We start from the raw sequence: 26,630 nt of genomic DNA, 5'->3' as shown, positions 1-26,630 counted from the left end.
CGGACTACAACAACTTGAGAGTTTAAAGTAGTCCATGCATATCTCTCAACACTGTTTGGGCTCATCTCCCATCTTGGCGGGGAATGGGTCAAAGTGTGGTGGGGGAGGGGAAGCAGCCAGGAGACAAAGGGACACCAAGAAAGCTCTGAAAGGTTGCTAAGAAAGACGCTCTTATCTCCTTAAGTATGGGGAGGGGGAGGGATCCTGGAAGAGTGGGAAAGGATGCACATTCCCAAAATAAAGGCTTAAAGATAGAGAGTTTTGTAAAGGTCGTCAGTGTGATAAGCCATAGACAGGTATGGTTTTTGTGGGAGGGCAAGAAGTGGTCCCCAAGATAGATCTGGTGTGGGGTCTAGCCCATGGAGTTATAGCCAGATGAGGCAACAGACCGTGGTCTGCTAAGTTTAAAGTCGTCACTTTTTACTCTAGACTGATCGGTTATTATATGGTTCCAAAATTCATAATAATTGGCTGTCACCAATATATGATGGATTTCACATGGCTTTAGTAACAACTCTGCCCGTGAGAACTTAAAAGCTCTGAAGGAAGTGAGAGTCTCCCAGTGTGGACAAAGATGATTGGCCCAGAAAGGCCCTGCCTTGGGCTATCTAAGGTCATGAGACTGTCACGCAAACCCACAGAAAGGGGGAGAAAACCCGCCTGGGGCCTGGCCCAGCGGCAAACTCCGGGGGGTTGCTCACCTGTGGTAAATTGGGTCAGTGTTGTGTGCGAACCGGCAGCGACAAGTGTGTAGAAGTGAGGAATTAATGCAGGATGCATTCCAGTCCTGGTCCTGAGTGGCAGGGGACTCAAACTGGGAAAAAGCCTCAGGAGTCTCTCATCTGCCATTCCCGGTCAGGAAACCATACGATAGAACTGTGGCAGACCACCAGCAGCTGAAAAGATAAGAAGTATGAAGTATAAATGACCTTTATTTTGAGAATGCAGGGAGAGACACCCCTGACCCCCTCGGGTGTGGCATCTCCCCCCCCCACCCACCGAGGTCAGCGATCTCTCCGTGGAACATGTGGAGTGGAGGCATACATGTAGCTTAGGTTAGGGGTGGTGCCTGAGGGGCATTAGGGATGCACAAGTAGCCCATTCTTTTGGTGCCAGAGGTAAATTCCTAGGGGAATTTCCAGCTACAGTGTCCGGCCTCGGCCAAAACTCTTTCAGGTTTCCCCTCACTTCAGGCAGCTCCTATCCTTGCTTCACCTTGAAAATGGCAGTGACCCCAGTGGTTGGGCCCAGTGCCCCCCCCCCTTGCTTGCACTTTCCTTAGGGCATCCAGAGCTTGGCACAGCCCATCTACCCTCATCTGTCAGGCCTGCCCAGGTTGCCTTCTGCCTCTTTGAAAAGTAGCTGTAAAACCTGCCCTAGTCTCTCCTGCCAACCTCCTAAACTCTTCCCAAAGGTCCCAGGAAGGCTTTGAGGCACAAATACAAACTTCAGAGTCAGTGCAGTCTGTTTAAATCCCAACTCTGCCTCTGGTTATTTTTGTGGTCTTGGTTAACCTGCCTCACCTCTCAGGACCCTGGCATTTTCCCTTCTTTTTTAAGGTAAAAAGAATATCTATGTTATAGCAAGCAAGTTGAGTTGATTCCAGGAATGCAAGCTTGGTTTCATTTTTGACAAAAAAGATCAAGGTGTTTCACATTAACGAAAAGCATCCTATGACTGTCTCAGTAGATATAGCGAAAGTAGCTGATAAAATCCAACATCCACTCATGATTTTAAAAAATTCTTAGCAAACTGAGAATAGAAAAATAACTATCTATCTGATATGCAGGTTACATTACAAAACAGAAAGGGGCAAAATCTGGTCTAGTAGTCTAAGTGAGATCTTTTCTCCCCTTGGTAGCTAAACTAGTTCAGTTCAGTCCCTCTGGTTAACACACTGGGAGGCCCTTCGGGTGCACTATTACCTGGGTCAGGATGGGGACCATGGGTAGCTATGGCTCCTGCTCACACTGACAAAAGGAGATGATCATGGCTTTTTGGGGAGCCACCTGCAAGAGCATTGGACCCTCCCTTAACACTCACTGGTATTGAGGAGTCCCTGTGATGTTGACAGATGACTCAGATATTTCTGGTTAGGACTGAAAGCTGCAGCTTAGCAAGGAAAGAGCAAAAAGCAATAGACCCAGGGTCCCACAATAACAAAAATATGTCACTCAAAAGGTGGGCTCATTCTACAGCAATGTCTCTAATACCTTAGCCTAATCTAAGTTCTCACCTTAACTGTTTAATTATCAAATCCACAAAGAACACAAGAGCACAAGAGTTTGACAGAAATAGCATGGCCCTGGCAATGGTTCTCAGACCCACTAACATTAAAATCACCTGCCCCAGAGCCAAAGGCTCTGACTTAATTGGTTTTGGGTAACCCCCAATCCCTGTATATTTTTTAGTCTCCTCCAGGCACTTCTAATTTGTAACTAGGATGGAAGCCCAGCACTTCTTGGGGGAGGGGAACCACATTCAAGTAAGTGGAAAGAACAAAGGAGCCCGAGTGCAGGGAAGTCACAGGAAGCCAGGGAAACTCATCAGCTAACTGGCTAGAGAGTGTCTATCCTGCTCCTGGGCTCCCTAAGCCACCTCTAAACTTTCCTACTTTTAATGCTCTCCTAGTAAATCTTCCTCCCCTCCCAGGTTGAAAGCAGATTGCCAGAAAGGAAAATGAAGTGGACTAGACCAATTTTTCCTTGCTAAGAGAGCACCATAAGAATTGTTTTATTGCTTTATTTTGAGTTTGGTATTTTTGTAGCACCAGGCAAAAAATGAACATTAGTATTCTGCGCATCCTCAGAGGTGACCCTTGGTATTCAAGGAAAATAGCATAAAGCGACAGAGCATGCATATTAGGATCATGTTCAGTGCTATTTTTCTCCCTAATGGTTATTTCATAATTCACATCATTCCATGGGGGATTAGAGGGCCCTTCAAGGCCATTGCCCAGCCGTCATCCCATGAGGCATTAGCAAGGCTTTATTGAGAAGTGCGAATGTGCCATCACCACAGCCTGAGTTTCAGTCCCAGCATGGCCACTGTCTAAGGCTAAAACCCCTCAGTTTACTTGCTCATTAAGTGGGGATTGTGATACCCACCCCCACAATACCACAGAATTGTGAAGAATGGATGAGCCAACAATACAGTAAATGTTAGCCCCCTTTATTTGTTAGCATTGTGAATCCTAAATATCGTATTTGGAACCATGACTGGGACACTATCCGTCTCTGCCACTGGCACTTGGGATGTTCTGGGACATCAGCGTCATTTGAATGTAGCCAAGGGGCCACCTAGACACAAGTCCCCATATGCCACAGTCCAAGGAAGACCACCATTATCAGTATACCTTAACTAGAAAGCCATATGATCAAATTGGAAGGTGGGGCAGGGGAAGCACCTCTGGAGGAGGCCAAAGAATTAGGTTCTGATCCCAGTTCCATGCATTTCTAGCTGTGTGACCCTGAGCAAACACTTTCTCTTTCTAAGTCTCAGCTTTCTTGTCTAAAGGTGAGGAGGATAATACTTGCTTGGCTTCACTACCTATGATGAGCACCATGTGAACTGCACATGCATAGCAGCATTTTTCAATCAGTAGTAATTTTGACCTGAAAGGGGACTTTGGCAATATCTGGAGATACTTCCGATTGTCACTTTGGGTAGAAGTGAGGGACAATACTAAACATCCTACAATGCACAGGGCAGCCTCCCGCAACAAAATACTATTCCACCCAAAAGGGCAATAGTCCTGAGGCTGGAAATGGACTCTGTAACATGGAAGTGCTCAGGCATCATTCCTAAACTGCAGGTCCCTAAGAGAAGGGTCACCATGATGACTGAGTCATTTCCACCTTCATTCCATTGGTTTCTCAGATCTTTTCCCAACAGGACAAATGACTGGGATGACACATACCACTTAAAAGCTTCAGTTGGGGCAGGATCAAGGTCAGGGTGGGCCAACCACTGGGGAGGGACAGGTCTCCTACAACAGTGAGAGAGGGAAGAGGACATGCCCCACAGAGCACACGATGAAGCACATGGAAGAGTTATCATCATCTCCAGCTCAGTATCACTGATAACAAATGCATGCTTATCCCAAGTCTACCCCTTCCCCCTCATTACCAAACGACACCACAACCCATGCAATCATTGCTCAGGTGGAAACCCAGTTGTTCACACTTACCCTTCAGTTACTTTTCTCAACCAACCCATTGCCAAATATAGACAATTTTTCCCTAAAATATACATAGACTCTGTTGTGCTTTGGTAAAAGTCTTCAGTTCAAGTTCATCTCCTTCACTTATGAGGACGCATCACCTGATTTGTTGCTGACCATTTATATTCATAAAGTCCCATGCCTGGTGTACAGCAGAAACTCTGTATTTGTTGAATGAGCGAATATGATTCCCAAAGGCAAATTTGGAATCAGCTTTAAAACAAGCAAAAACAAATAAACAAAAATAAATCAAAAGAATCAATGCCAGAAAGTAAGTCTACCAGGTTTTTGTTTTGTTTTAATTTTTTTCACATTTTTAACCTCCTCTGTTCCAGCATTTGGCCTGATGGTGTATTTTCCTGCTAGATCTTCTGAAATGTTCCCCTGTTCCTCTGAGCACACTTAAGCAAGCATGTCTGGTACAAGGAGAGATTATCAGACAATCTGGCTTCCTCAGCACCAAATCCTGCTTCCCCTGAGGCAGCCAGGCAGTGGCGGCTGATAAATCAGAAGATAGCACTCCCCTCTGGTGTAGGCATTGTCCTTTCTTCCCTCCCCAGCCTTATCAAGGTATCTGTAAGCGGAGAACAGCACAAAGGGTGAACCTCAGACTGCATCCAAGACCACAGGCCTCCAGCAAAGAAAGGCACTTTCTTACTTAATTATTTTGTGATGATAATCAGCTTAATATTTTGAAGCTAGATAGTGAGATTTGGGAATTGCCTTGCTTTTTTTCTTGAAAACTAGCATATCAATGTACGAGGGTGCATGTATGTGTTTGCCCTACAGACTGACTCAGTTCAGGGGACTCTCTTGAAAATTATAAGGCTGACCTCTGCTTCCTTGTTCTGTGAAACCCATAACCAAGATAGCAGGCAGCAGGCTTTGCCCTGCAGATGAGGGAGATCTCCCTATCTCCCACTGGGAGACCCTTCGGGGCCCCTGAGTGAACCCAGGTCTTAGCATCCTGATCCAGAGGCCAGGTCTCAGATATGGCAACTGTGAGTGATATATATTTCTGGAAAAATACTGAGCTTCTGTCCAAATGAGATTTAAGCCAACATGAAAGATGGAATGTGCTATTTTTTTCTTTCCTAAGGTCCCGGATATCATAGCCAGCAAAACCATATTTCTAGTACTATTGTCTAAATCCTTATTTTGAACAAAAGGGAAAGAACAAAAGAAGGAGAGGGAGTCTAAAAGGAGGAAAGAGAAAGAGGAGGATATGAGGGAAGCAGAAAAATGAGGGAGAGAGAAAGGAATGATAAAGGGAAAGAGAAGCCAGCTCATTCAGGGGAATATTTTATTAAATTCCAAAACTGGGAAGCTCTGTGCACATGGCTCCTTGTTTTCTCCTACTGAAGCCCGAAGGCAAACCAAGATGCTGTATCAATTACAGAGAAAAATCAATGAAGATACTGTTCGGGAGTCCTTTTCACCATTCAGTGCGGATGGTATCCTTCACTTTCTAGCACTGATTCATTTACTTTCAGCCTCTCTGGGGACTGCTGACATATTGCTACTCTGAAGAAGGTGAAGCAAAATCACCTTTGTTTCTTGTGCAGCCTGCTCCTCCACGCTGTCTGTTAGAGGAGCCAACAGTGACCTCACTGGGCGTGTGGGCCTGAAGGGCAAGGCTTCACTGGTCATTCATAGATGTGGGTGCCTCTCTGCCAGGCTGGCGTCTCCTCTAAGACACCCAGAGCCCCATCAGTCCTGCAGCACATAGGCTGAGGACTTCACAAATGTTCATACCTTGTGTTGTTCTCCTCGCGTTGAAGATGTTTCACAGAAATGGCATTGATGTGGGAGGGCCAGACAATGTGACACAGGGAGAAGTCCAAACGCTTTTCTCCTCTAATCCAAACATTTCTAGGGAGTTTAAATCTTCAATTCCTGTACTAGTTTCTTATTGCTACCGCAATCATTAACACAAACTTACAGCTTAAAAGAGCACAACTGTCTTCTTTCATGGTTCTAGAGGTTAGAAGTTCAGGTCAGCAGGGGGACTGTGTTCTTTCGGGAGACTCTGGGGAAAGATTCTTCCCTTTGTTTTTGCTAGTGTCTAGAGGCTGCTTACCTTCCTTGAGTCAGGGGTTTCCACCATTGTGAAAGTCAGAAGCAAAACAATGTCTCCTTTTCCTCTCCCCCTTCGCCTTCCTCTCCCTCGTCCCTGTCTCTCTCTCCCTCCCTCTCCTACTCTTCACACTTTTTTAGTTGGTTTCCTTGTCATCTCTTCTCTGCTTTTGACTTTCTTAAAAGGACCCTTCTGGTTGTATTGGGTCATCCCAGATAATCCAGGATCATCTAATCAGTAAGACGTTGTTAGTCTTTAGGTTAATAATGCTGGCAGCCATCCTTTTCCCACATACAGTAACATGGATTCTAAGAAAAAAACAAGGACACTGGGGAAGCCTTTTATATCCACCATATTGTCCAACTTTTTCATTAGTTATCATAGTTTGGATCTCAAATATTCCACAAAGCCACGTGCTAAAGACTTAATCTCAGTTCACGCCATTGTTTAGGTGGCAGAAATTTAAGAGATAGAGCCTATCGGGACTAACTGAAGGAAGTAAATCCTCGGAGGTGCCTTTGAAGATTATGTCTTGTTTCTAGCCCCTTCCTCCTCCTAATTCCTCGCTACTATGAAGTGAGTAGCCAGCCCCAGTACACCACCATGATGTTCTTCCTCATCATGGGCTATGGCGATGGAGCCAGCCAACCATGGTCTGAAACCATGAGCCATGATAAAGCTCTCTTAAATTGCTCTACCCAGGCATTTTGTCACAGTGATGGAAAGTTAACAGAGTAGGAATGAATGATACCAGGGGATTATTCCCAGATAGGTGAGTGGGGGTTAAGTGGGTCTATGTAAAAACTGTGCAGGAGTGAGACGGTGGATGCTGAAGAGGAGTAAAGACTGTAAGTCTGAGAGGAGGGTGATTCAGAATTGATTTCAGTGACAGTCCCTGACTTTATGAGCAGCATAAAAGTGTTATTAGCTATAATAATGCTGCAAATTCATACTTTCCATTCTCCCCTCCACATCTAAACACAGTGATCATACAAAAAGTGAAACATAACAGAGCAAATTTAAGATACAAACCAAGGTGAGTGTCTCCATGGGCAGAAGTAGAGCTGAGGCACCAGCTTGCTTGGCCTGGGCTCCAAAACAGTAAACTCTATCAGCTAAGAATTTCATCTCTGGAGATGCCCGAAATTCAAAGACCCAATCCAAAAATGGGCATCTGAGATGAATATACACTTCTCAGATGAAGAAATACAAATGGCAAATAAATACATGAAAAAATGTTCATCATCATTACTCATTAGAGAAATGCAAATTAAAACAACACTGAGATTACATCTCACTCCAGACAAAATGGCCAGGATCAAGAAAACTACCAACAACAAATGCTGGAGGGGCTGGGGGTTTAGCTCAGCGGCATAAGCACCTGCCTTGCAAGCAGGCGGTCGTGAGTTCGATCCCCGGTACCGATAAAAATGAAAAAGACAAAAAAAAAAAAAAAAAAAAAAAACAAATGCTGGAGAGGCTGTGGGGAAAAAGGAACTCTCCTGCACTGTTGGTGGGAGAATAGACTGGTGCAACCACTGTGGATGTCAGTCTGCAGATTCCCCAAAAAGCTTGGATTGGAGGTCCTATTTGACTCAGCTATTCCACTTATGGGCATATTCCCAGAAGAACTGAAAATATCATACCACAGTAACATATGTACACCCATGTTTATAGCAGCACAACTTGTAATAGCCAGATCTTGGAAACACCTAAGTGTCCAACAACTGAGGAATAGATTAAAAAAGTCATGGTATTTTTATGCAACGGAGTACTACTCAGCTATAAAGAATGATCACATTGAGATATTTACTAATATCTTGAGACCATGCTCATAGGCGAAATAAATCAAACTCACACGTATAAATACCATATAGTCTCCCGAGTGTAAGAAATAGTAAGAGTACATAAGAGTTTATGGTAGTCGTGATTCACCATTGCATCGTTTTGAAATCTTATAATGATCACATTAGTTTAGTTGTAATGGGTTTGTCCTTATTTGTTTGATTTTATTGACTGTGATGGTATGAACAGCTAATTTGAGGGAAACAAGTCATTATAATAGCCAGTACTGAGATAATAACATCTTTCTCTGAAGTCCTACCATGCTTTTGCTCTTCTGTTTCCATTGGCTCTATCATGTTGTACCTTATTGGACTGTAATGCATGTGAAAGTATAAACAAATTTTCTACGGAAAATGAGATAATATAGTTGCCATTGTTTATTTTCTGTTTTTTGGTTTTGAATTCCCTATAATACTCTAATTCTCTTGAATTTTTTATACTATTTTGTTATTTTTGATACTATTGTATATGAAGTTATACTCAACTATTTCAATAAAAAAGACATTGTGGTAGTTACTGTTAATTACGGGTTGTATTCTAGTGAAATTCTGTGTTGCATACATTGTTCTGTTCTGATCTGCTTTGTTATGTCCTGTTTTGTCTTAATCTCTTTAAAATAAAAAAAGAGAAAAAATAAACTCTTAAAAAGAAAAAAACAATTTCACCTCTGGGAAGAAGGGACCAAAGTTCTATGAACCCAGGGTGATACTTGATCCAGTGACAGGCTAGGAATTCCACTGTGGAAAGAAGATGAAAAGTTCCCCACACAATCTTGCTAGGCACTATGTTGAACCAAAATTATGCACCTGGGGAGGCCAGAAGCAGGTGCACCTTTTATCGCAACATAGGTTTAATCACCACTGGCTGAGTGACCAGCTGTAAACTATCAGCAATATTATTATAGCCGTGAATTCACAAGCCAATAACTCTTATTTTTGGTTGAGGGTCCAAGAACCAAACTACTAAACAGACTAGGTATAGTTACTACTGAAAACAATCTCTTTGACATTGTGTAGGGTAAAATAAGCCATTGTATTTTGCTCAAAAATTGTATACTTTAGGCATTCAGAAATAGCCCAGCAAGGATGGCTAGGGTGCAGGTGGTTTGCTGACTAGAATCACCTGGAAACATTCCTAGAGTTCATGTTGGATGTAATGTGTGACCTCAACTGAGCTGCTGGCTGGTCCTGCATGTATTCTCTCCATGTGGGTTAGTGCTTGGTAGGTGTGTTCCAAAAGTGAGAGTGAACATCTCAAGACAGCAACATGGAAGTGAGTGGCACTTGAACAGTCTAGCTTCAGAAATCACCTAATGACATCTCTATCATAAACTATTGATTGAAGCAGTCACAGAAGTCTATTTAAAAACAGGGCAGGTGGATACAGATGTGACTATTTGATAGAGAGCGTTTAGATGGGATGCACTGTTTGCCTGATTAACTTAGGAAAGAGTCCTGAGATATCAGAAATACTACGAGTTGAGATTCCCAAGCAAACATTCCAATACTTAGTTCTAAGTGAGATGCCCCAGGAGGCAAGTAGAGACACTTGCTTTAAAAGTCTAAGTATGGTTAGCCATAGGAAAAGAATAGAGAAAAATACTTCCACTCCAACAAAATGAATCTGAAAACTCAAAGGGAAAATTCCAAAAATGATAATCAGAAAAATTAACAATTCACAGGTGAAATATCCAAATAAAATTAAAATAACTGAGTAATAAGAAAATAAATTTTAATTAAATACTTTTGTGATATGCCCCAAAACAATGGAATAAGTGATACCCATTAAAAATGTAAAGAAATTATAAAATAAAAATAAGAACGGGTGAGTATTTTAAAATTTCTTTAAAAATAGAAGGGCAATATATGTTTAAATTTGATAAGATCAAAAGACTTATAAAGCTGGAAGATAAGACAATAATTCACTCATACCTCAGAGACAAAGAAGATAAAAATATCTAAAAATGTTTAAGAGTGTGGTTTCAGTCCCAGTAATAGTACTGTAGATCATTTAGAACTAACTCTTGCACATGAAGCAAATATAAACTCTGTTTTTAAAAATTATATATACATATATAATTTTTATATAAACATATATAATTTATACATACATATATATTTTATATATATTTATAAATTATATATATATATATATATATATATATATATATAAGCCTGGAAGAAATATTGTCTTGGAATGAGAAAATCACATTGAAAGACATGTAGTCATTTTTGGTCCACACTTTACAGAGTGACTAGAATTCAAACAGAGGCTAAAGTTTAAATAACCTAAACTATTAGAGGACAGAATTATGGAGCATCTGGAATTAAATCAGGGATCCCCTGGAAAAGAGAGAGCCATAACACAAGATACTCAAAATCTCATATAAACTCCTTGCTATAATTTAGCTCAAAAATGTCCTCAAAAATCTCATATTTGAAGGTGGAGCTTGGACAGACAAGGCATGTCAATGGAGCTATGACTTGGAAGAGTGTATTCTCATCCCCAGTTCCTCCATTCTCTCTCTGCTTTCTAGCTGCCATGAGGTGAGCAGTGATCCTCCACCAGGGCCTTCCACCATGCTGTTCTGTCTTGGAGCCAACTGACCATGAACTGGACTCACTGAAACAGAGAGCCAAGATATACCTTTCCTCCTCTAAATTGTGGGTTTTGGATAATTTGTCCCCATGACAAGAAAGTGACTAAGACAGGAAACAAGGAATAAGACTATTGCCACAACTATATCTAACCATATAGTTCAGAAGCATTTGGAACTGGTTTTCAGGACTTTGGAAAGTTTTGGATATGTGGACTAGAGAAGCCCTAAAATATTGTGAGTAGTGCTTGATGTGCAATGCCCACTAGAACTTAGAAGGCCAGAATACTGACAAAAATTAGTACAGACCAGGAGGTCTCATTTTGGAACAAAGATTCCATTAACAATTTGACTAAAGGCCAGTGATGGGAAACTAACTGAAATACTTTCCTTAAGTTGTTGGCTCCCCTAAAATGCACACTTAAAATAAAGATTCAAAAAATCAAGTTGAAAAAATTGATCAGATGCCCACCACAAGAGAATCAGAGCTTAGAATTTGATTCTTATGAAGTTAAAAGGGCTTGGTAAACACCTTGAACTTTTCAGACTTTCCCTATTACTAACAACAAATTCAAGCCTCCAGAGGTCCAAAGTGATCAATCAGTGATTTAAATCTATGCTAGAATTCTTCAGAGAAGGATAACAGAATTCTGAGCCCTTACAACACATCAATCACAATGTCTGGTATGAAGTCAAAAACCACTAGGCATGTGAAGACATAGGAAATTCAATTTATTATCAAGAAAACAAGCAGTCAGTGGGATAGATTCTACTGTCCTACCACCCAGATGATTCAGGAAAATAGATTAGAGTCTGATATTTTTTCTACAATAAAATATTATTTAGCTTTTAAAGAGAGAGGAATTACTGCTTTATCCAACAACATGATTGAATCTCCAAGTCATTTTGAGTAAAGCATATCATACACAAAAGCTATATTCTGCATAATTCCATTGATAGGAAGTTCAAGGACAGGCACCTCTAATTTACAGTAGAAAACATCACAACTGTTGTGCTAAGAAGTGAAAATGCACTGGACGAAGACAAAAGGAAATGTTAGTGGTGATAAAAATGTTCTGATTTGGAATTGTGGCTACACAAACACACACATTTATTGAATTTCACACATAAAGTCTATGGATTTTTCTGTATATAAATTGAATCTTAATTTTTTTCTTTTTGTTGGCTACTTTCTCTCATTGCTGAGACAAAATACCTGACATCCAAAATTAAGGAAAGAATGGTTTATTTAGCTTACAGTTTGTGGAGGTTTCAGTTCATAATCAGCTGGCTCCAAAGCAGGGTGGCATGGCACAGGGACAACACTTTATGGTGACAGAAAACAGAAAAAATAACAAAAGCAAAAAGTGAGGAGCACATAGAGTCTTTATGTCCCTTATAATGCATGTAGACTACTTGCCCCAGGGGGTGGTCTACATACATATAGCACTCACACCCATACCACCAACATTGGCCCATGAATCAAACACAAACCTTAGAAGCCTGCTCTTATGACTGTGTGAGGCTATGGGGAGACATCCACACATAAGCCATAACAATATCTTAATTTAAAAAACAAACTAATAGTTAAAAAAATAAAGAGAATAGATTGAGAAATCTTAGCACACATGTAACCAGACTTCTAAAAGCACTAAGAAACTGATGGCAAGGCAATATTCATAGAGGAAATGGCTACAAATTGATGACATATGATGAGTTTTTAAATTGAAAGTGTACACCAAGTCCAAGCAGAATAAAGTTAAATCCACACTTGGGTAAAGTATAGTGACACTGTAGAATATTCCAGATAAAATAATAAAAGTTATGAGAGAGATAGAGTGAAAAGATTACTTACAAAGAAGCATTCATTAAACTAACCTCAATCTTTTCATCAACAGCCTCAATGTCAGAAGACAATCAGACAATAGCTTTAAAGTGCTGAAAAGGAAATGTAATAAAGACTATATTCCCTGCTAAATGATCACTCAAGATTAAGAAAAAGGGAAAAAGACATCTTTAAATATACAAAAATTTTATATATATATCAGCCACAATCCATCTTGGAATAAACTACTAAAAGGCAAAATAAAAGGTCAAAATAGAGACAAGGATTGTGCTACCCAATATATCTAGAATTTATGAAACACGCTGGTAACTTTCACTAACTAGTAACTATAGTTAATCAAGAAGACATTTAATTTTGTACTTTAAAATTTAAAAAAATATAAAAGAAATACAGCTTTCACATCTCTAATATGAAAATTCAAAACCCAGACTGCACTGAGTCTCCCATGAAAGGTGATTTCCAATACACAGGGAAGATTTGGGACATTCTTCTGAGCCAGTATGACACAGCCCAGCCTCCCAAATCACAGAAGGCCACACTGGAGGCCCCTGAAGGCCTCATTGGGCCATGCCCACTGACCCTACGGACTGTGGACGGCTGCCTGTATCCTGCCACGTGAGTTGAAAGTACATTAGGTGATTTCCAGTGCATGGAGAAGCCTTGAACATCACTTAGAGCCTGGAAATACAGGAAAATAACTAAGCAAAAGTACAAAATGCAATCTCAAACTACCAGCCCATCCCAGGCAAGTCTAGGAGATACGGACATAGAAGAAAATGTAAGCCATGTACCTGAAATACCTGAAATGACAGCGACTGGAGTAATGAAGCAACTCTGGAAAGCTATTAAAGAGCTCAGATCAGAAATAATCTCCTGGGTAAAAGAAGAAATGATAAATGCAATGAAAGAAATGCTGAACACATCTAAAGAAGACATAGTTTAAAAATTAGAGGAATAAACAAAAAGATGAAAACCTTGAAAGAACAATATAAGGAACAAACAAAATGCATGAAGTAAATTCAAACAGATATACAGGAAATAAAAATCCCATCAAAACTTGGCAAAAATGCCTCAATGAAAGTGAAGACAGGCTTTCAGACCTCAAAGACAAGATTGCAGGAAAAGAAAGATGTTTTAAAAATAACAAGGAATCAGGAAATAACAATTCAACAGTAATAAGATGATGCAAAGAAGAACAATATAAGACTGATAGGTAAAAATGAAAAACAAGGTGACAACACAAATGATATCAAGAGGCTATTTACAAAAGTCATAGCTAAAAATTTCCAAAACATGAGAATGGAAACTGACATACAGGTCAGTAAAGCATATAGAACTCCAAATAGTCATAAAAAATAAAACTACACCCAGATATATAATAAACATTTCAGAAATCCAACATAAAAACAGACTTAAAAGCTATTAGAGAGAAGAGAGAAATCAACTATAAAGGAAAGTGTATCATAATCACAGCAAGCAACAATGAAGTCAAGAAGAGCATGGAGTGAAATATTTCAGACCGTAAAGGAAAATGACTTCCAACCCAGATTGATATAACCTGCAAAACTGTCCTTCAAAATGGATGGAGAAATAAGGTACTTCCAAGACAAAGAACTGAAGAACTTCGTGACCACCAAACCAACCCTGCAAAGAATACTTAAAGACATTCTAGGCAGACATAGGATAAAAACATTTAGCAAGGAAAACCATGAAACAGAGTGGAAAGGTAAAGAATCAACAGCAGAAAGATAACATGTCGAAAGTTAACCAATATATATCAGTTATAACCATTAATGTAAATGGCCTCAATTCACCAATGAAAAGAAACAGACCAGCAGAATGGATCAAGAAACAACATTCAACCATATGCTGTCTACAAGAAACCCATCTAACCCAACTTTAATGGACTGAAAGTCAAAGAATGGAAAACAATATTTCATGCAATAGGAACCACCCCCCCAAAAAAAGCAGAGATAGCTATTATGTTTTCAGACAATGGGGCTTCAAACCAAGAATGATCAAAAGAGATAAAGAAGGTCACTACATACTAGTTAGGGGAAAACTTCAAGAGGAAGAGATAATAATCTTAAATATATATGTACCAAAATTTAGAGTGCCCAGGTACAGAAAACAAATATTAACAGAAAAGAAAAATCAAATAAGCAATAACATGATTATAACAGGAGACCTTAACATACCATTGACACAAAGGGACAGATCAACCAGACAGAAAATCAGCAAAGAAATAACAGAACTAAATCACATGTTTGAACAAATGGACTTGGTGGACGTATACAAAGTGTTCCACCCAACAACATCAGATTATACGTTCTTCTCAGCAGTATATGTGACATCCTCTAAAGTAGACCATATTTTAGCCCTCAGAACATGCTTAAGTAAATACAAAAGTATTGAAATTATCTTATGCATGTTATTGTATCATAGTGCCGTGAAACAGAAAATTAATGACAAAAGGAACTGCAAAACCCCCACAAACAAATGGAAATTGAATAATACACTCCTGAGCAATCAGTGAGCCATAGAGGAAATTAAGAAATTAAATAATACCTACAAGCAAATGAAAATACAAATACAACTTACTGAAATCTGTGGGATACAATGAAAGCAGTCCTCAGATGATAATTTATTCCGGTGAATTCCCACATCAGGAAGACAAGAAGAAGCACAAATAAACAACTTGATGCTACTCAAACATCTAGAAAAAAAAGAGTAAGTCAAGCACAAAGCCAAAAGAAGGGAGGAAATTACAAAGATTAGAGCAGAAATCAATGCAATAGAGACTAAGAAAACAATACAGTGAATCAATGAATCAAAGAGTTGATTCTTTGAAAGAATAAATAAAATTGATAAGCCTCTAGCCAATCTTATTTTAAAAAGGAAAGAAAAACCTCAAAATTATGCAATAAGGAATGAAAAAGGTGAAATCACTACGGACCTTATGGAAATACAAAAGATCATCAATATTTATTTCAAAAACCTCTACTCTCATAGGCTTGATAACACAGAAGAAATGGACAGATTCCTAGAAACATATGAATTACCAAAGCTGGGTAAAGAAGATGTAAAACTGCTGAATAACCCAATTTCAATTAACGAAAGTGAAAATGTAATTAAATCCTTACTAACAAAGAAAATCCCAGGTCCAAATGGATTCACTGTGGAATTCTATAAGAAATTCAAAGAAGACTTAATGCCAAAACTCCTCAAGCTCTTCATTGAAATTGAGAGGGAAGCAATTCTCCCTAACTCATTCCTGGAAGCAAATATTACTGTAATACCAAAACCTGAGAAAGATCCAACCAAAAAAGAGAACTACAGGCCAATCTCCCTAATGAACATAGATGTAAAAATTCTCAATAAACTACTGGCAAACAGAATGCAGCAAATCATCAAGAATATTAAATGCCGTGACCAAGTGGGGTGCATCCCAGGAATGTAGGGATGGTTCAACATATGCAAATCAACAAATGTAATACACCACGTCAATAGAGCCAAAAATAAGAATCATGTGATCATTTCTATAGATGCAGGAAAGGATTTTGATAAAGCCTAACACTTACTTATAATAAAAACCTTACAGAATATTGAAATAGATGGTCTTCACCTCAATATGATAAAAGCCATCTATGACAAACCAACAGCCAGCATCATATTAAATGGCAAAAAACTGAAAGCCTTTACCCTAAAATCAGGAACAACACAAAAATGTCCATTATCACCACTCCTATTCAATATAGCACTGGAACTATTAGCCAGAGCAATTAGATGAGAGAGAGAGAGAGAAATAAAAGGAGATAGGAAATGAAGAAGTTAAATTATCATTATTTGCAGATGACATGATACTTTACATACAAGACCCCCAAAACTCCATTGAAAGACTCCTAGGTATAATAAATACATTCAGTAAGGTAGCTGTATACAAAGTCAACACTCAAAAATCAATAGCATTCCTATACACCAACAAAAAAAATCACTGAGAGAGAAATAAGAGAAGACACATCCTTCACAATAGCATCCAAAAAAATGAAATACTTAGTAATCAATCTAACAAAAGAAGTAAAAGATCTATTCAGCGAAAATTATAATACCCTAAAAAAAGAAATCAAAGAGGACCTCAGAAAATGGAAAGACACCCTTGTTCATGGATAGGAAGAACAAATATTGTGAAAATGGCCATCCTCTCAAAACTGTTATACAGATTTAATGCAATTCCAATCAAAATAATACTAGCATACCTCACAGATCTAAGGAAATTATTCCTAAAACTCATCTGGAACCGAAAGAGACCTAGAATAGCAAAGGCAATTCTAAGCAACAAAGGCAAGGCAGGAAGCATCACAATTCCTGACTTGAAGTTATACTATAAAGCTACTATAATAAAATCTGTATGGTACTGGAAAAAAAACAGGCCTAAGGATCAATGGAATAGATTAGAAGACACAACTACAAAGACACTCAGTCACCTTATCTTTGATAAAGGGGTCAAACACGTCCACTAGAAGAAAGATAGTCTCTTTAATAAATGGTGCTAGAAAATTTGGCTTTCCATATGCCAAAAACTAAATCTACTCCCATACCTATCACCATGTACTAAATTAAGTCTAAATCAATCAAGGATATAAATATTAAAACAGAAACACTAAATCTGTTGAAAGACAAAGTAGGTAGAAATCTTGAAGACATAGGGGTAGGAAGAGAATTCAAGAACAAGAATCAAATTTCACACAAAATACTTCACAGAATCAATAACTAGGATCACATCCTATTAAAGAGCTTTTGCATGTCAAAACAAATCTCCATCATAGTGAAAAGAAAACTGACAAATTGGGAAAATATCATAGTGAACTGTCCCTCAGACAAAAGACTTCTGTCTAGAACATATAAAGAATTTTTAAAAAATCTGATCCCCAGAATTCAAAGACCCATTCCAAAAATGGGCATCAGAGATGAATGCACAATTCTCAGATGAAGAAATACAAATGACAAATAAATACATGAAAAAATGTTCAGCATCATTGGTCATTAGAGAATGCAAATTAAAACAACACTGAGATTCCATCTCACTCCAGAAAGAATGGCCAGGATCAAGAAAACTACCAATGACAAATGCTGGAGAGGCTGTGGGGCAAAAGGAACTCGTCTGCATTGTTAATGGGAGTGCAGACTGGTGCAACCACTATGGAATAGGTCTGGAGATTACTCAAAAAGCTGGGATTGGAAGTCTCATTTCACCCAGCTATTCCACTTCTGGGCATATTCCCAGAAGAACTGAAAACAGCACACCACAGTGATGTATGTGCACTCATGTTTATAGCAGCGCAATTTGTAATAGTCAGATCTTGGAAACAACCTAAATGCCCATCAACTGAGGAATGGATAAAAAAGATGTGACATTTTTATACAATGGAGTAGTACTCAGCTATGAGTAATGAATGCATTGAGATATTTATAAATAAATGGATGCAACTTGAGACCTTACTCATAAGTGAAATAAATCAAACTCACATGTATAAATACCATATTGTCTTTCTAGTGTAAGAAATGGTAAAAGTATATAACAACGGAGTTAGATGAGGACGGAGTTCATAATGTTCCTCCCTACTCTGACCTTCAATGATTTGGCATCACACAGGCCAAACACTAGTATTTTCAGAGCCCGCTGGGTCTGTGTTGGTTACTTTTCTCTCATTGATGAGACAAAATACTCAACACTCAAATTTTAAGGAAAGAAAGCTTTATTTAGTTCACAGTTTGTGGAGGTTTCAGTCCATAACCCACCGGTTCCAAAGCAAGGTGGTGTGGCCCATGGACAACATTTCAAGGCTACAGAAAAAAGAAAAAGCAGCAAGAGGAAAAGGATGGGAGAAGAGCAAGCCTCTTTTTCCTCCTTTATATTGTAAGCATGCTACATTTTTCAGGTGGGTATAGCACTCACACTATATCTGTGCCTTCCTCTTGCACAGGCTGAGGATGTTTACAAAGTGAGGATCCTGGACTCCTGCTGAATCACTTAGGTAAACTTGTGACCTTCTCAAATTGACACAATGGACAATGTCCTGAAGAGGGAAGGGCATGTCCTCTATACCCCAGGATGGAGAGCTGCTAACTTTCTTAGTTAGGCTTCTAGACATCTCAAGTTGACACAAAGTACCAACCATAAGAGGGTCCAAAAAGACTCCTGTCGCCTCTGTCTTAGGCTTTGGCTCTGAGGCAGTAGAAACTTATCCCTATTCCAAGCTCCCAAGACAAGTGAGACTGAGCAGCAAGGGCTGCTTGCAGGAAGGTGAGTGACACCACACTCCTGGGTAGGATCCAATATCATCCAAAGATGCTAGTGACACTCAGGATGTGCTCCTGACCCGGAGCACTGAACTGGACACCAAGATGGCTTTTTTAACATGTTTATTTGCACCAGAAATAGCCTCTTTCCTTGGTCTCTGGCCCCTTGTGCTGACCAGACCCAGGGGTAATGTCCTAGTGCTTGACTGCCCACTAGCACAGAATAAGGGAGAGAAATTCCTGGAGTCTGAAAAGAAGACACATGCAGATCTACAGCAAAACATCCTTTTTACCTTTAAAATGCATGCACTTTTTATTGTTTTCCACATTATTTCTGTATTTTAATATAGGAAGCTTCCCCCATCCATCAGATAGGATAAATACCCTACGAATATATACCATATTCCTCTTGTGGCTGTAAATATCCCTTAAAATCACCATGGGAGAGCCCACAGAGAAATAGGGAGTCTCTCAGGACTCCTCGTCTACCTCTCACCCTGTGTGCTGCTCTCAGCAACCTGGTTGTCCTCAACCTCAGCACCTGCTTCCAGTCCCACTGCCACTTGTCCCCCTGGAATTATACTCTGCCTCTCTCAGGACCAGTGTCCTTAGCTATTTCTCTAATACAGCCACCCCTGTTTTAGATCTTAGATCTTCAGAACCTCTACTTTCCAGCACCAGTGAAGAGAAGGGGTATTTCTGATGTCATTTTCCAAATTTGTTGTTCTGGGGAATAGTGCTAGATCAGGCCGCAATGGTTAGCCTCTCCCCACAGCTTTTGTAGCTAGGTAAGTCAGGACAGAGAGAACATGTAGGGCAGGACAGCTGGAAAGCAGACAAGGTGGCTTTGGAATTGAGCTGAGCAGAGTGACAGAGGAACAAAGTACATAATAGAATGTATCCAGGAAATGTAGGGTAGAGGTACGTAACCACCAGCTAGGCAGTCCCGGTGTTCCTGTGGGTTATCACCTCAGGACCCCAGGACATCCAGTTTCAGCGATGAATGGTTAGTTCCACATCTAACAAAACACTCTCTCTCTCTAACCTCTCCAGCAAGGAGCAAGCCCAGATGATTAGGTTCTTAATCTAGAAAAACCAAGGTGCAGATTTTTCAAAAAGAAAAAAAGAAAGAAAGAAAGAAAGAGAAAAAAAGAAAAAAATTGCTCAAATCGTTAGTGTCTCCACACCCTTCTACTTAGTTAATAGAAACCTGGAACTCTTGCTAAAATTCCTGTAAGAGTTCCAGCCAGGAATTTCTGGATCTGTGGTCTTTTAAAGTTTTTGGTTTGGTTTATTTTATTTTTAGTTGTCAGAAAATTTTTGGTGTTTGTTTATAGGATATAGTGATGTTTTGATACATGTGTGCATTGTAATCAGGCATCTCAGGAAAACTTTAGATGCGCTCCCAGTATATGTGCACTAAAATTTTTATAAATGTTGCACACCTGTACATTATTACACCATAAAGCAGGTATAAAAGTAGACGTTTTCAAAGGATGAGTTACAATTTAGGTACAGATGGAGGGTCTGACATTGTCTTCCTCTACTTCAGTCAGTCATCAGGTATCACTCACCTTGGAGGCCACAGCTTTATGCAGCATCATTGCCTGTTACTTTTTCCTTTCTTAAATGTGCCTGGAAGTGTGATGGCCCTCTTCACCATTCCTCTCAGATGGGCCACCTTCCTAAAACCATGAGTGTGTATTATCTGGATGAATGTGGATAAAGGTAGAAAAGAAAAAGATGAAAAGATGAGCTCTTGCTCTCAATATCAAAGATTCATTCAACATATTCTGCAGCAACTCAAGATGTTTCAGGGATAGCTGTAGCCCCGGCCCTGTACTGGGTGTTGAGGAAAATACAGCAATAATCTGGGCATTGACACAACCTCATAGGGCCCTGGATCTTCTGCTATCAGGATATATACACGCACACAACCCAAATCCAAGATAACTGTTGGGGAAAGAACAATGGATCATGGAAATTTGACAGGAGAGCTCAGAAAGGGCTTTATTTGGGTTGGCCTCTAAGAGACAGGCAGGAGACTGGTGTGCAGGAGACAGGGGATACAGAGTTCTCTGCTGAGAGGCTAGATGTTAGCAGATTTAAGGAATACCTCTGTCTTTAGGGATTTCCCTCCTGTATATCTTGTCCTACAGTCAGCTGGAACTTGGAAACCACAAGAAGAGTATACATTTTCCCGAAATCAGATCAGCCAGGTCTGCAGTACTGGCTCTTCAACTGACCATGTGACCCAGACCAAGCCACTCCACCCCTCCAAGCCATGGATATCTCATCTGGTAAACCCAGACACTAGTTTTCAGGATTGTTACAGGATGGAAATGCCACAATTCACATCAACCCCCTACTTTGAGGCATAGTAAATGTGGGTTCCCTGTAAAGAATGGAGCTGGGGGAGGTCTGCAAGAATGAGGCAGCCCCCTGTGGCCTTTTTCCCTTCAGGGACTGGCTCTGGATTGACCCGTCATCATGAGTTAGTGCCACACTTTGAATAATTTGTGCTTTCATCCCAGCTCACCTTCTCCCCATTCATGTTCAGCATAAAGTCTGAAAGCTGATTCCTTGGCTCCTTGATCTGTTCTCCATATTAGCTGTGTAACTTTGAACAAGTCCTAAGGCCTCTGCCCCTTAGTTGTTTCTTTATCTTCAGAATGAAGAGATACATATTCATTCAAAAAATTTTTATCTTACACCTATGTGTACACTATTCTGACACACTACAATATTGGGGATAAAGCAATGAACAAAGAGATCAAGGCCACAGATTTACCACAGAATATGCACTAGATGTTGCCTCAGAAAACAAAAAATTTATCAGACTGTCAGAAGTTGTCAAGAGCTAACCCAGCCACTTGACAATCTACCCCCGTGTCACTCAGGCATTGTTTGTTTATGTACTGACTATGTCAAGCATAAATTAGGCAGGTGTCATTTCAACCAGTCAATTCTTGTATTGAATATATCTGATAAAATTGTTGTTTTTATATTTCTTATTACATTATCTTATAAAAATTTATGGGGAGAAATACAATATTTGATTATCTTATGTTTAAATAATTAAATATTATATCCTGTGTTTAAATGGTTTTTCAAAAACTCCCCCTGGCCAAGTATCAGTAGAACTAACAATGGCAACTAATTGGCACATACAACATTTGTAAAAGTCCATGAGTTCATACTGATTCACTTTTTGATAGTCACGTTTTGAGAATTCTGGCTGCATTCTGGAATTTTTACTTTGCTGAGTGAGCTGAACCTCAAAGAAAGGCATAAGTTGGTGTGAGGTTGCTTCACCCTATAGGAGAATCAGATTATGAAAAAGAAATGATAGACTCTCATCGTTTTTCAACCCTCTGAGGAATTAAGGGATCTATGCTATGACCATCACTGGCTGCTTATACCACAGACAGAAAGATCAGAAGCCAGAAGACTCCTGATCCCAGCCTAGTTTGTGAAGTACTTCTGGGAGACAAGGAAGACCAGTTCTGACTTTGAGGAAGCCTGAGATGCAGCCACCAGTTTGCAGGACATACAGTGATGTAAGAAATGATATCATAGAGATTCAGTCAGTTAAATCCAGTGCAAACCATCCTATGTTTTCAATAATAAATTACAGAAAAAGGAAAAGGTAAACACTCAGATACTGTGAATCTTGAAGTTCTAGAAAGATGCACCATATTCTATGAATCTTAGAAGTTCAGATACAAACAAACTCACTATTAAAAATTATCTATGTATTTCAAACAGAGTAAATAGCCTCTCTGAGAGAAACAGCCCAGATGCTGGAATATAGTATTCTGAAGAAGACCAGAAGGGAAGAAATGGGTCCTCTCAATCCAGGAAGAAACTAAAGTGAGAATCAAAGCCTACAGAGAGAATAAAAAAAGAAAGAAAGAAAGAAAAACTTAGAGGCGATAGCCAGAGGTGCTTTCACAGGAGCCAGTCCCATTGTGTGAGAAATGCCACTGGAATCTGGAGTTGCACCAGTGGAGTGGGTGGCTGGCAAGGCTTTGACAGGGAGACACGGTGATGGAAGGGGGCAGCAGACCAGAGAACTGCACTGGCTGGCAGTGAGTGTGGGGTATTCAGTCCCCCATGGGAGTGGGCGGTTGGCCAGGTGCCATTGTGGAGGATAAGCCCAGAACCAGAACTGCAGCCTGCTTTATTCAACCATTCTTAGCACAGAGCAGATTGGTGAAAATTGCTTGGACTGAGTCCAATCCCTGTGCACAGTCCAATACCCTAAACCGATGTTTCCCTACAACCATCCATAAACAGTCCCACCCACGTGGCACACAATAACATGGTGAAGACTCCCTGTGATTAACCAGCTAAGAAGGGGGGGCAGCCTGCCCTACCCCTGCTTATACTCCGTAGTCACCAGCAAATTGGGGAAAGCAGCAAATAACACAAATCCCTAGCCAGCCACTTCAGAATAATTACAACCAATATAGGAAGTGCCAAGGACCTCACTACCCATGTGTCTGGAAGAAACCAGGAACATGACAAGAGGAAGAAACAAAATGTAGTCTTTGCCCTCCAACCCAAGCAGTACTGATCCAGGAAAGGTAAACACAGAAGAGATCAGGAGTCGCATACCCACAGTTTCTGAAGGAACAGCAACTGAAGTAAAGAAATAACTTCATGAAAGTATAAAAGAACTTAAAACAGAAATACTATTACAAGTAAAGAAAGATATAAGAAACATAATAAAAGAAATGTTAAGCACCTCTCAAGAAGACACAGATGGAAGAATGGAGGAAAACAAAAAAAGGAAAGAAATGTTCAATGAATATAAAGAAAACCTAGAATACATAAAGCAGATTCAAAGAGATTATCAGGAAATTTAAAACTCCATTGAAAGCTGGCAAAACTGCTTGAAAAACTAAGGATAGACTATCAAAACTTGAACACAAGTTTGCAATGTGTGATCATGAAAGGAAAGATCTCTTAAAATAACAAGGAAAGAGTCCGGGAGGTTTGCCACCACCGCCTGCCACCAGAGGAGGTAGCTGCACTGTGGAGGAGGTCTGGGGCCTGCCTGAGCCACACCAGTGACCTTCTTTCAATGGGGAGCTTCACTGCCACCACCGCCAGAGGAGGGAGCTGCACTGCTGGAGGAGGTTGGGGGCCTGCCTGGGCCCATTGACCTTCTTTGAGTCTGGGGAGCTTTGATACCCAAGGAAGTGGGTGCCTGCACACCATCCAAGCCCTGGGAGAGTTTGAGATCCTTGCTCCGGGTGGTTGGGGACCTACCCAGCTTGCAACCACGCTGGACTGGGCTTTGTGGGTTTTGGGCCTGCCTGGGCCACACCTGGTAGCCTTCTTTCACTCTGGGAAGCTTTGCTGCTGGAGGGGCCTGCAGTGCTAAAGGAGGCTTTGGGCCTGCCTGGGTCATGCCCCATAACCTCCTTTTAATCCAGGGGCTTCACTGCCCAAGGAGGGAGCTCCACTGCTAGAGGAGTCCCAGGAGTCCAGGACATAGGAGACAATTTCCAACATGGCCAGTGTTGGAACAACACTTGAAACATGGAAATATAGGAAAATGACAAAACAAAACAGCAAAATGCAATCTCAAACATCCAGCCCATCCCAAGAAAGTCTAAGATCCATGTACATAGAAGAAAATATATGCCATACACCTGAAATACCTGAAATAATAGTAACTGAAATAAAGAAGCAACTCTGGGAAGCTTTAAAGGAATTCAAACTAGAAATAATCTCCTAGGTAAAAGAAGAAATGATAAAAGTAATTAAAGAGGCACACGGTTTCCTGCCGGGACCAGCGAGTGGAGCCTAGGCAAGGAATCCTGCCCCAGGAATCCCGCCCCGGTCTGGGGGAACTCTCTTCGTTGCCTGGGGATCTGCCTGCAGTTTCCTACTGGGTCCAGCAAGTTGGGTAGGCACAGAATCCACCCCAGTCTAGGGGAACTCTCTTTATTGCCTGGGGACCAGTGCGTGGTTTCCTGCTGGGACCAGCAAGTGGGGCCTAGGCACAGAATCCTGCCCCTGGAATCTCGCCCCAGTCTGAGGGAACTCTTTTTGTCGCCTGGGGACAAGCGCGGTTTCCTGCCAGGGCCAGCCAGTCGAGCCTAGGCATGGAATCCTGTCCCAGTCTCGGGGAACACTCTTCCTCACCTGAGGGGCCAGGCCGCGGTTCCCTGTGGGCCCAGCCAGTCGGGCCTAGACACGGTCTGGGGGAACTTTCTCCCTCACTTGGAACAACACTTAAAACTCGAAATTATAGGAAAATGACAAAACAAAAAACCAAAATGCAACATCAAGCATCCAGCCCATCCCAAGAAAGCCTAGGAACCACATACATAGAAGAAAACACATTCCACATACCTGAAATAATACTAACTTAAATAAAGAAGCAACTCTGGGAAACCTTAAAGGAATTCAAACTAGAAATAATCTCTCAGGTAAAAGAAGAAATGAAGGAGATGCTGAACATATCTAAAGAAGACACAGTTAAAAAATTGGAGGACCTAAACAAAAAGATACAATCCCTGGATGAACAATATAAGAAATAAACAGAATACATAAAGCAGATTCAAAGAGATATACAGGAAATCAAAAACGCCATTGAAAGTTGTAAAAAACTGCCTCAATGAATATGAAAATAGAATCTCAGACCTCAAAGATAAGATTGCAGCTAGCAAACAGGAAAGGAAAGATCTTTTAAAAATAACAAGTCAGCAAATAATAATTCAACACCTGCAAGGCAATGCAAAGCGGAACAACATAAGGTTGATAGGGATACATGAAAAAGAAGGGGACAATGTAAAGGATATCAAAAGAATATTTAGAGAAGTAATAGCTGAAAATTTCCCAAACACGAGATTAGAAACTGATATCAAGATCAATGAAGCATGTAGAACTCCAAATAGCCATAACCAAAATAAATCTACAACCAGACATATAATAATGAACATCCCAGAAATCGAACAAAAGAATAGAATATTAAAAGCTGTCAGAGAGAAAAGACAGATACCCTATAAAGGAAAACCTATCAGAATCACAGCAGACTTCTCAGCACAAACAATAAAGTCAAGAAGAGCATGGAGTGAAGTATTTCAGATTCTAAAGGAAAATGATTTCCAACCTAGGCTGATGTACCCTGCAAAAATGTCCTTCAAAATGGATGGAGAACTAAGATATTTCCATGACAAAGAACAGCTGAAAAACTTCATGATCACCAACCCAACCCTGCAAAGAATACTGAAAGACAGCCTAGATACATTTAGGAAAAAAACACTAAACAAAGCAGACAATTAAATAGAGCAGAAAGATAAAGATGCAACAGCAAAAAGATAACATGTCAACAATAAACCAATATATAACAGTTCTAACCATTAATGTAAATGGTCTTAATGCAACAATTAAAAGAAAAAGACTGGCAGAATGGATCAAGAAACAGAATCCAACCATATGCTGTCTACAAGAAACCCATCTAACCCAAAAGGATACGCACAGACTAAAAGTCAAAGGATGAAAAACAATACTTCATGCAACAGGAACCCCCCAAAAAGCAGGGGTAGCTATTCTGTTTGCAGATAATTGGAATTTCAAACCAAAAATGATCAGAAGGGATAAAGAGGGACACTACATACTGGTTAGGGGAAAACTTCGAGAGGAAGAGATAACTATCTTAAATATATATGCACCAAACTCCAGAGCACCCTGTTATAAAAAACAAGTACTAACAGAAATGAAAAAC

The sequence above is a fragment of the Cavia porcellus genome, unplaced genomic scaffold (genome assembly GCF_034190915.1).
Source record: "Cavia porcellus strain 051 isolate PalLab524CR breed Dunkin Hartley unplaced genomic scaffold, mCavPor4.1 scaffold_20, whole genome shotgun sequence".
Taxonomy (NCBI): domain Eukaryota; kingdom Metazoa; phylum Chordata; class Mammalia; order Rodentia; family Caviidae; genus Cavia; species Cavia porcellus.
Note: the sequence above shows the minus strand (reverse complement) of the source record.